The sequence below is a fragment of the Oryctolagus cuniculus genome, chromosome 5 (genome assembly GCF_964237555.1).
Source record: "Oryctolagus cuniculus chromosome 5, mOryCun1.1, whole genome shotgun sequence".
Taxonomy (NCBI): domain Eukaryota; kingdom Metazoa; phylum Chordata; class Mammalia; order Lagomorpha; family Leporidae; genus Oryctolagus; species Oryctolagus cuniculus.
In genome coordinates this window covers 17801261-17812194 of record NC_091436.1, presented here as the reverse complement: position 1 = coordinate 17812194, position 10934 = coordinate 17801261, and the positions used below count along the sequence as shown (strand labels likewise).

The 10934-nt window shown below is 47.9% G+C and overlaps 1 pseudogene; it reads right to left on the bottom strand.

The window, feature by feature from the left end:
* Positions 1–6630: 6630 nt before the first annotated feature.
* LOC100340760 (cyclin-H-like) lies at positions 6631–8184 on the bottom strand (annotated as a pseudogene).
* Positions 8185–10934: the final 2750 nt, after the last annotated feature.

The window sequence follows — 10934 nt, the reverse complement described above, 5'->3', positions numbered from 1 at the left end:
GCAGTCAAAATTGGTATGGGGTAAACTCAACCATTTGTGCTTTTGTTATAACAAATCCAGTTATCCTATGGAGCACAGTGAAGAGCTATATGCAATTTTTTTCCCTGGTGAAACAAAGAACTTGAAAGAAGTTTCTTCCTTGCAAAGGCTGCTTTGGGCTGGGTGTCTTTGAACCTCAGGAGTAATACATGTGCTCACTGCTTCTTCCAGTAACAGTACTTACAGGGGCAGCGTTTGGAGACCAGATTCTTGTTTAACAATCTCATTTGGCACCAAAAGACTTGTCATTTATGAATGAGATCTGTACTTTATACACCTTCCTTCTTCAGTTTAATCTTAGCTGTTTTCTTGCCACTCCCAGCCTCAGTCTTGGCTGATTGCAAGATTTAGAAGAGGCATACTCAGGGCTGGTGCTGTGGCATCTGCTCTAAGTCTCTGCCTGCGGTGCCAGCATCCCATTTGGGCACTGGTTCATATCCCAGCTGTCCTCTTCCAATCCAGCTCTCTGCTGTGGCCTGGGAAAGCAGTAGAAGATGGCCCTAGTGTTTGGGCCCCTGCACCCATGTGGGAGACCCAGAAGAAACTCCTGGCTCTTGGCTTCAGATTGGCCCAGCTCCAGCTGTTGTGGCCATTTGGGGAGTGAACCAATAAATGGAAGACCTCTCCCTCTCTCTGTCTGTAACTCTACCTCTCAAATAAATAAATAAACCTTTTAAAAAAGAAGAGAGGGATGCTCTAGTGGTTCAAGGAGCAGCCTAGGCAGGCCCATGATTCTATTCTCTTCATGTCTCCTGTCCATGTGCGGCTTGAGCAAGGGATTCAGTGTTTCAGTTTCTGTTCAATATCTCCCATTTGCCTCACAGGGTTGTTAGGAGAATCAAACCAGAAAATAGATGTGAAATTTGAAGTGCCGAGTAAGGAGGAGGAGGCCAGAGATGAATCCAGCAGCTGAAGTCACTTTGATGGAAGGACAGAGGTGGGTTCCCCACAATTCTAGATGCGTGCCCTTGGCTAAGGCTGTGGTTGGTGATTCATCAAAGCATCCCCACTGCTAAGCTCTGCTTCATCCTTGACTGGGCTTCCTCCTCGTTGTGCCCCTGGATGCTCCCGGTTACTGGGAGGAAGAATAAGAGCTGAAAGGAATCCTCATCAACCCATCTGCATCACTGGGAGATGGGAACTCGCCCGAGCTCCTTGGGTACCACCTGAGAATCAGACGCTGTGCTCACACTTGCTCCCTAATCCTGCCAGGAGATGACACCAGGAGTGACAGGTCTATGCCTTCCTCCATCTTCTGCATGAAGACATTGAAGCTAAGTGCTTCACTCTTGTGTCTTATCTGTCTGCAATGCATTCCCACTCCTCTTGCCCGGGAAACTGCACCCCCTGTGTGTGACCCAGCATCTGGTCAACTTGCCCAAGGACTCCCGCCTGGGTGCTCCTGGGATATGTCTACCTGGTGTCCTCACTCCCTCCAGGACTTGTGCCCCTGTCTTTCTTGATGGATTGACAGCACCATGAAGGCAGGTGTTGTTTGCCTTGTGTCTGGGGGTCACTGTCGCCTACCACAATCTCGCACTTGGAACGTCATGAAATCCTTGAATAAAGAGTGAATGGATGAATAAGTGAAAAACTGAATACCATTTGAAAACAGCAAGTCTCCAAATGAGAGAGTCATTCTGATTTACAATTCCCTAGACTTCTGATCAAGTCTCTTGTACAGCTGTTATCAGCCTTGGCCCTACCCCAGCAGATTGGGGTTCAAATACCCCGGGACAACATTAAGGAAGGGCTATTTCTTTTTCTTTTTGACAGGCAGAGTGGACAGTGAGAGAGAGAGAGAGAGAGAGAGAGAGAAAAGTCTTCCTTTTGCCGTTGGTTCACCCTCCAATGGATGCTGCGGCCAGCACACCGCGTTGATCCGAAGCCAGGAGCCAGGTGCTTCTCCTGGTCTCCCATGCGGGTGCAGGGCCCAAGGACTTGGGCCATCCTCCACTGCACTCCCAGGCCACAGCAGAGAGCTGGATTGGAAGAGGAGCAACTGGGACAGAATCTGGCACCCCGACTGGGACTAGAATCCGGTGTGCTGGCGCTGCAGGTGGAGGATTAGCCTATTGAGCCGCTGCGCCGGCCAGGAAGAGCTATTCCTTTAGATCCTGCTGGCTCCCATCCTATCAAACTTTTTGAAGTCATCTCTGAGCCTCGTGCCAAAAAGCTTCTTGCTGGACGTGTGTCTTGTGAAGAAAACACACAACGTGTGATCTCATTGGTTGGCAATTGTTTCCAGACCTCACATAATTAATTTCACACTAATGAGTTCTGAGGAATCTTTGGAAAGTCAGCAAATACTCTTCAGGCTGTGCTGACCTCACAGACGTTTTGAGGGCTCTCGAGTTCTCTCCTTGTGTGGAATCAAAAACTGGGGCAGGAAAGGGCTCTCCCCTTGAAAGGTTGATAAATACTCTCACAGGGTGTGGTTTTCAAGGTCAGGGCAATTATGTGACTTCTCACCCACTGCCCTGACGCCAGGGAGAGAGGCTCCCAGCTATGGCTCCTGAGACCCTGGCTGATAGCAAGGGCCTGGAGAGGGACCCACTGGCAGGAGAGAATCCTTGGAATGTCTTTGAGCTGTGGGGCTCCTCCTAATATCAGGCTTAGAATGTTCTACTTGTAGGTGTTAAGGGATTTCAAAAAGTTCACAGGAAATGCATATTATGAAAAAACTATGCATGAATTTCAAAATGTTTTTGCACCAAAATAAACATACCTTTTAATTCCATTTCCACAGTCTTATCCTTGTGTTTTACCTCCTGTGTCTCAGCTGCACCCACGTGAGAACTAGAGGTTGAGGAGCAACGTTGAGGAGCTGGGATGCAGGTTCATCTTGGTCAGCTGAAAAGTCATGCAGCGCCATTTCTAATTAGCTCTAAAAGCTCCCCCGTGGCATCGCTTAGATTGGTTGGGACAAAATGTGTTGATGTTTTCTCCTTTCTATGACCAGTCTGCACTCTGGGGAAGGGCTGAGCCACAGAACTGGCTCACTTTCATTACACATACTTGCTGGGCATTGTCGCATGCCAGGTTCTGTGGTCACTGACATATTGACATATGTCCCTATCTTTGACCCATTGAGGTTGATTGAGCTCTTGGTCCCAAATCTGTGATTACTGCTGTCACAGGCAAGGGCAATATCAAGGAGTGGGGGGCAGGGGAAACAGCTTAAAACCTTGCTTCCTCCAAGTAGCCTGCCTGATTCCCCACACAAGGTTGCATCTCCCTATCCTATGCCTCTGCATCATCTGGCAGTAGCCATGAGCTCCTGGTGCTGCGGAAGGACCACTGCTGTCCTGTGCTCTCTGTTGTATGTTAAACACAGGTGCTCAGGTGCACTGGTGGAATGGACGAGAACATGAGTCGTGGACAGCCTTACAGAGAAGGTCCCACTTGAGTGTTAACAAATCACAGGGTTGAGCCTGGAGCCAAAGCAGCCACATAATTTTGTAAAACAAACGTGTGTGATTAGATTTCAGTTGCTGCTTGTTAGCTCTGGGAAATCCCTGTTATAAATAATAAAGTAGTGATGATGTCAGCATGGAGTTTAGCCAGAGAAGCGCCTTTTAGTCTTTAATTTCCCAAAGTATTTGTGATCCTTCCGTTGAACGTCCCTGGACAGCTGTATTGAGAATGGGCTTGGAGAGCAGGGACTCCCAGACCTGGGTGGGATAATGGGATCTGGGTCATTCCTCTATCCACCTAGAAAAGGGAACCAACACGCACTTTTCCCCCACACCCTGCGCTGCACTGTGAATGTGTTGCTGAAGTTCACGTGCTGGAAACTTAATCCCCAGGGCAATAGTGTTGGGGGAGGTGGGACCTGTAAGAGACATTCAGATCATGATGGTTCCACCTTCAGGAATGGGTTAGTGCTCATTATAAAATCTGAGTTGCGTCTCTGTCTGGTGTGTATGCTTTCTTGCCCTTCCACCTTCTGCCATGGGATAACAAAGCAAGAAGGTGCTCTCCAGATGTGCCCCTCTTTTTTAACAATTTATTTAATTTATTTGAAGGGCAGAGTTACAGAGAGAGGGAGAGACAGAGAGAGAGGTCTTCCATCCACTGGTTCACTCCCTAAATGCCTGCAACATCCGGGGCTGGGCCAGGCCAAAGCCAGGAGCTTCCTCTGAGTCTCCTACGTGGGTGCAGGGGCCCAAGCACTTGGGCCATCCTCTGCTGTTTTCCCAGGTCATTAACAGGAAGCTGGATTGGAAGTGGGGCAGCTGGGGACTTGAACTGGTGACCATATGGCATGCTGGCATTGCAGGTGGTGGCTCTACCCATCTCGCCACAGCACTGGTCCCAGACCTGGGACCCTTTACCTTGGAATTCCCAGTGTCCAGAACTATAAGAAATAAATCTCTGTTCTTTATTAATTACCCAATCTCTGGTATTCCATTATAGCTGCACGGTACAGGTTAAGATACCAGGAGAATGTGAAGAATTGCAACTTGAAAGGATCTCTCAAAGACTGCCACATCTTCGTTAGTGTTTCTTGTTTTAGCTCCCTCTAATTCTGAGTTGGGGTGAATATACTGGTGACAGGACATTTGCCAGTTGCAGTCTAAATCAGAAATCTAAATTCAGAATTTGATTCAGTTCAACAAATATTTAGTGCACCCCCAGGGCGTGAAGGACACAGTGTGTGAGCCCTGGCATAAAGTGTGAGTGGACACAAAGAGTCCATTGCTTTGGGATGTTGCTCAATAATCATGGTCAAGTGGCATTGCTCAAGTGAGAGATTTGCTTACCTGTGACAAGGAAGCAGACAGTGGGAAGGCAGCGTTCCCTAAAGAAACTGCTCCCTGAGAAGCAGTTTGCCAGGGCTTTTAGGACAAGATTTAGGGGGTTCCAGGATGTGGAAAAGGGGGAGCAGAAAAACCCTTCTTATTCTCAAAAAACCCAAGACTGGTTTCCTGACGCCTTCCTTGTCTGTTGTGGTCTGGCTCCAGGAGTGCGATGCTGAGAGATCCGCCTTCCCGGCACAGCCTCTGCAGAACGAGCTCAAACAGGCACCTGTTCCACGTTCCCTGCTCCTGCCCCTGTGCCCCCTCTTACCCAAATCTAACACTCAAGGTTACAGAAGGACAAGAGGGCTGATAGAAGGCCCTGTCTTCAAGGAGTTGATTTTTAGTAAATCAGTAACACAAATAGCACAGAGAACCACTACGTACTCAGATTATCAGTGATCATAGAAGTCACATCTGGAAATCAGAAATGCTGTGTGGAAGAGGGGGACCAAAGCGGGAGCTGAGGCAGGTGGGTATGACGGGGTGGGACTCCCGCCCAGGGGAGAAGTGATGGAGGGAAGCTTGGCCTGTTTCAGGAAGGGCTAGGAAACAGCCCTTGGGAGCAAAGCGCTGGATGGTAAAGTGGGAAGGGAGATTAGTGCTGTCACTTAGGAAGCAGCAAACCCTGGATCTACAAGTCTCCAAGAGCAAAAGTCCCAGAGAAGTGACAGCCCTGAAATGTGGTGGGGCAGGGTTTGCCTCCTGTCTCTTCCGCCCTGAAGCTGGTCTCTGCCTCCCTGGGATAGGCACGAATGGTTTAACCGAAGACCTGGGAAGTACAAGCAGTGCGGTAGAATTCTTGGGAGCTTTCCTTGGCAGCCTGATTTGTGATAAAAAATTTTCCTGACTTTCTAACACAAAATGCTCATGGCCAAGTCTCTGGGCAGGAGGAAGGCTTGGGGAAGGCTTTGCTCCCTTGGCAACAGGTGGAATCCAAGTGAAACGGCCCCTGCGGAATTGGCTGTGCATTAGATTGGTGAGTTCACATTTCAGGTTGGCTTTCTGGCTTTGGTTTTTTTTTTTTGTTTTTTTTTTTTTTTTGGTGGGGGTTGGGAATCCTGCTGCTGTCCATGGCAATGAAGAAGTGGGGGAGAGGAGGGACTCCAGCGCCAGGCTCCTAAGAGCAGGGCAGGCTGGTGGAGCGACATTGAGGACTTTGTGACTTAGACTCCTGGGAAGAACCAGGGGGGCCCTGGATTCCCGTTTGTAGAATCCTTGCTGATAGAAAACAAGTTCCCGATTCTAAAAATGCCTTGCAAGTGAACTTTTGAATGCAACCTGATGTTAAACTAACGTTATAATGATAATCATAATTTTAGGTTCAAAACAACTTTGAAAATCTTAAATTGCTGAAATACAAATCTGAAGTTGGGTTGGTGAGAACATTGAGCAAGCGGGTGTGTCTGGTCATAGAAAGCAGTGGTCTCACCTGATTGAGGGGAAAGTAAATTAACGCACCTTCCCATTATGAAACTAAGTGGACTACACCCTGGCACCAGCTGAAATCCCTCTTCGTGCCAAATGCTGTGTGACTTGTCTCTCCTTATTAAGTAAGCTTCATTTATCCTGGTGGGGTGCCTTTTACGGATCTCACCTGCCAGGTAGCACGTTGGGTGATAAATTAATTCTGGCTTTGTACAGGCAGGGCAGTGGGCGGACACCAGTGTCAGAAAAGGGGGGTGGGTTCTCTCTTGACTTCTCTTGCAAAGTTGCCTTGACGAGTCACTTGACTTTTTTTTCTGGGTTTATTTTATTCCAGCTTTATTTTACACAAAGCTGCCAAGAAAGGTAAACAATTTAAATAACAAACAGAAAAGATTGGATTTTTCACAATATACTTTTAAAATGAAGTTAAAAGCCAGATATGCTTCCTACTTCTGCTGATTCGGTAGCACTGCAAATCAACTCGAAAGGGCTAGAGGGAATCTACCAGGTCGTCATCAGTCCGTTCTTCCTCCCCCTCTTTGAGACACAATCATCGTCTTCACAGGCTTTTCTCTTCTTCGTAATTACATTCAGAGCAAGCACAGCTGAGTGGCATCGTTCCATCTTCAGTTTCAGAACAGCAACTTCTCCAGGTCTGGGTGGTGGTTCTTTTTTTTTTTTCTTTTTTAAGTTTCTCATGCTTTTCATCATATCCAGTAACTGGGACAAGCAAGTTTTGTTCTCTCCCAGCATCAGACTCTTCAATATTCGCTCCACCCTGGAATACTGAACAGAGCAAGCAGGCCACACCCAGCACACACCTCTTGTTACTCACTTCCCACAGCGATTCCAGCCCGGGAGGCACTAGATAAAACGCAGTCAGGGCAATTTGAGAAGATGTGTACACAAGTTAAGCATCTGTCAGCTGAATTCTATCAAGGAAGTCATCTATTGTTTTCCTCAACATCTCTGGGTTCTCCAACACGGGGCAGCGAGTCTTCAAATCATTGAGGAAGCCCTCAGGTGGTCTGCAAGGATTGTGCACAGTAAGGTGGAAATGAAGTTGCTGTGTAAGTGGTAGCTCATACTCCAAAATCTGCTCCAGTGCCTTTTCCTGTCGAAGACCACCCTCCCGAAGGTTTCCAACAGACTGAGGACTAGATACATTGAATTCACCCACTTTGCAGGCCAAAAACACACAGAAGAGCGGATAAGGAATTATCCGGGGGTGATATTCCATTACTGAGTTATTAAGATAAAAAGGCTTGAAATGCATATGAGCTGTGCCCACAAGAGACCTTGGCATTGCTGGCTTAAACACGGAACTGAATTCCAATAATCTTTTCTCACACTATCTGCAGAGTGCCATTTCTTCGTGAGGCTCAAGAAAGACTGGGTCTTTTGGAAGAACCTTCCCGTTCGCCACCGCTTTGCATTTGCATTTGCGGTTGGCGTCAGCCCACAGTCTGCCCAGCTGCGCCTCGCTGGCGAAAGCCCAGTGCCTTTCCAGGCTGCTGTTGTGGTACATGGAGAAGTCCGAGGCCCAGCTCTGGACGAGAACGCCCGACCATCACTTGATCTTTCAGGGTTCAGTTTGCTCATCTGGATATGAAATGAGAGGTTGAGGGAGGCCGTGTGCAGTTCTGAAAGCCCACGAATCTACATATAATGCAAAGTTTTATAATAGAGCATCTCGGAGGAGGATTTCTAAGAATTATGGGTCAATGAGCTATACAGGTTATTTCAGAAAGTTCGAGAGTGCTTGGACTCCATGCCTGCCCTGGCTCCTGACGCTGGCTTCCTGCTAACGCACTGGAAGGAAGTGGCGATGGTGTAAATGAATGGGCTCCTATCTTCCCTGCGGAAGACCTGGATTGAGATCCCAGCTCCCAGCTTTGGCCCGGCCCGGCCCTAGCTCCCGTGAGCAGTTGGGAGCTTTCTGTCAGTCTGTCTCTCTCTGTTTCTCTGCCTGCAGAAAAAAAAAAATAGTTTTAAATTCATGAAAAAATTGTATTATGAAAAAGCTATGCTGCAATTTATACTAATAAAACTATGCTTTAATTTAATTTAAACTAATTCTTTAATTTAGTTCCTTAATTCTATTTTTCCATTAACTTTTGAAAGTCCGCGTATATATGTTATGGTGAGAGCTAGACAGTTGCTTACCTTTAAAGGTAACTGATGCTGTTATAAATTGTTTTCAAAACATCACTTGAGTGGCTTAAATATTGGCTAACACTTGTAGAGCCTTCGTTTCCTTTGTATTTTCTTTCTTTGTTTTTATTTAAAAGGGAGAGAAAGAGAGCGAGAAATTCCATCTTCTGGTTCACTCTCCAATTGTTTCCAGCATCGAGCGAGCCGGAGGCAGAACTCAACAGAGATCTCCTGCGGGGGAGGCAGTGACTTGACTACTTGGGCCGTCACCTGCTGCTTCCTAGCGTCTGTGTTAGCAAGAAGCTGGAATGGGAACTGGAGCTGGGTGTGAAACCCAGGCGCTCTGCTGTGGGAAGCAGGCATCGTGACTGGCACATTCACTGCCAAATGCCTCTATTTCCTTTATGACACGCAGCTAACAAGTTATTTGAGTGCCACTACAGTGTCATAGACATTTATATAACTTTGACTTTAGAAAATATAAGCATCGTGTCGGCACTGTGGTGTAGAAGGTTAAGCCTCCACCTGCTGTGCCACCATCCCATATGGGCACTGGTTAGAATTCCAGCTGCGCCAGTTCCAATCCAGCTCCCTGCTAATGCACTTGGGAAAACAGTGGAAAGAGTCCCATGTGCTTGGGTCCCTGCCACCCACATGGGAGACATGAATGAAGCTCCTGGCTTTGGCTTGGCCCAGCTCCAGCCATTGTGGCCATTTGGGGAGTGGACCAGCAGACAGAAGATCGATCTCTCTCTCTCTCTCCTCCTCTCTCCTCCTCTCTCCTTCTATCTCTGCCTTTCAAATAAGTAAAAAAAGAAAGAAAATATAAACACAAACATTGCCTCTTAGGATTAAGGCTACTGATGGACATGCAATTTATTTTAATTTGAAAGTTAGGACTTCCGAGCCATAAGCTGTCCTGAGGTTGAGGCTGAGACGGGAGCAGTGATACTTCACTTGGCTGTGGTGTGTGTATTGTCGCACCTTTGGCTCCTCCATGCCGAATTCGAGCTACCATTTATTTTTACCAAGCTTTCTAGCTTCAGAAAGAAGCCAAGCATGGAGCTGAGTGTTTTGGAAAAGCTGATTCCTGTGCCTTTTTCTTCTGTAGGCACAGTTACCTTGCCCCAGGCTGAAGGAGGGGTGAGGGCATGCACGCACTCTTTCACAAGACAAATGCTCTGCTTGTGTGTGTGAGCATTGTCAAGTGCTCATATTTTTTTTTTTTAACATTTATTTATTTATTTATTTGAAAGAGTTACACAGAGAGAAAAGGAGAGGCAGAGAAAGGGGGAGAGAGGGGAGAGGGAGGTCTTCCACTCGCTGGTTCACTCCCCAGATGGCTGCAACAGCCAGAGCTGTGCCAATCCGAAGCCAGGAGCCAGGAGCCAGGAGCTTCTTCTGGGTCTCCCACGTGGGCACAGGGACCTAAGGACTTGAGCCATCTTCTACTGCTTTCCCAGGCCACAGCAGAGAGCTGGATCAGAAGTGGAGCAGCCAGGACTTAAACTGTCGCCCATATGGGATATGGCACTGCAGGTGGAGGTTTTACCCGCTATGCCACAGCCCCTGCCCCCTAAAGTGCTCATCTTGATAGGGACCCCTGGGGACCCTGGAAAGGAGAGGAAAAACTAAACGTGACTAACCCTCCAGGAGTGCTGGGGTAGGGGAGAGGAGAGGAGGGTAAACCACCTGATCTTCCGATGTTGTTGCATCTACTGAGCATCCTGCCCACCATGACCTGTCTGAGCACACGCCCAGCTTCCCCATGTGACATGAGATACGTGTTAGGCCACTGTTGATTGGTTCATGGCTGAGCCAATCACATTCAGGCTCTGCATACACCTTGAGCAATTGGGTGAACTTCATCCTTCAGAAATGTGCAAAAATCTGAGCCAGGTAGTCCTGAGAGGCAGCTCAGGGCGAGCAGCCTTTCTGGACAGTGGGTCTGGGGCAGCCCTGGGGCTTTCTCCTCCTCCTTCAATAAACATCCTTTGTTTTCCTCTCTTCTTCCTTGTCCATGGGCATCACTGGTTGTGGTCATGAGACAAAGAGCCTGGCAGAGACTGCAGCACAGGATGAACCTGGCAGGGAGGAGAAGCTGGGACCCAGCAGAGAGGAGGGGCTGCCACTCAGAGAGCTGCAACATGAAGAGCTGTAACCTACAAGCTGCGGCATTTCCGAACAACATGGTGAAAATAAGAATCTGCCATATTTCTAGGTACGGCACACGACTGGAGCTGCAGATTCCTGCCACTCCTGTGATGCCAACTCCAGAACTCTTCTAACAATCTGGGGTTAGGGTGGTCTAAAAATTATTTATTTATTTATTTGAGAGATTGACAGAGGTAGATGACAGATGGACAGAGAGATAGAGAGATCATATAGGTAGAGACTTCCTATATACTGGTTCACTCCCCAAATGCCCACAACAGTTGGCACTGGGCCAGGGCAGAAGCTGGGAGCTTGAAACTCAATCCAGGTCTCCCACATGGGCAGTAGAAACCCAAA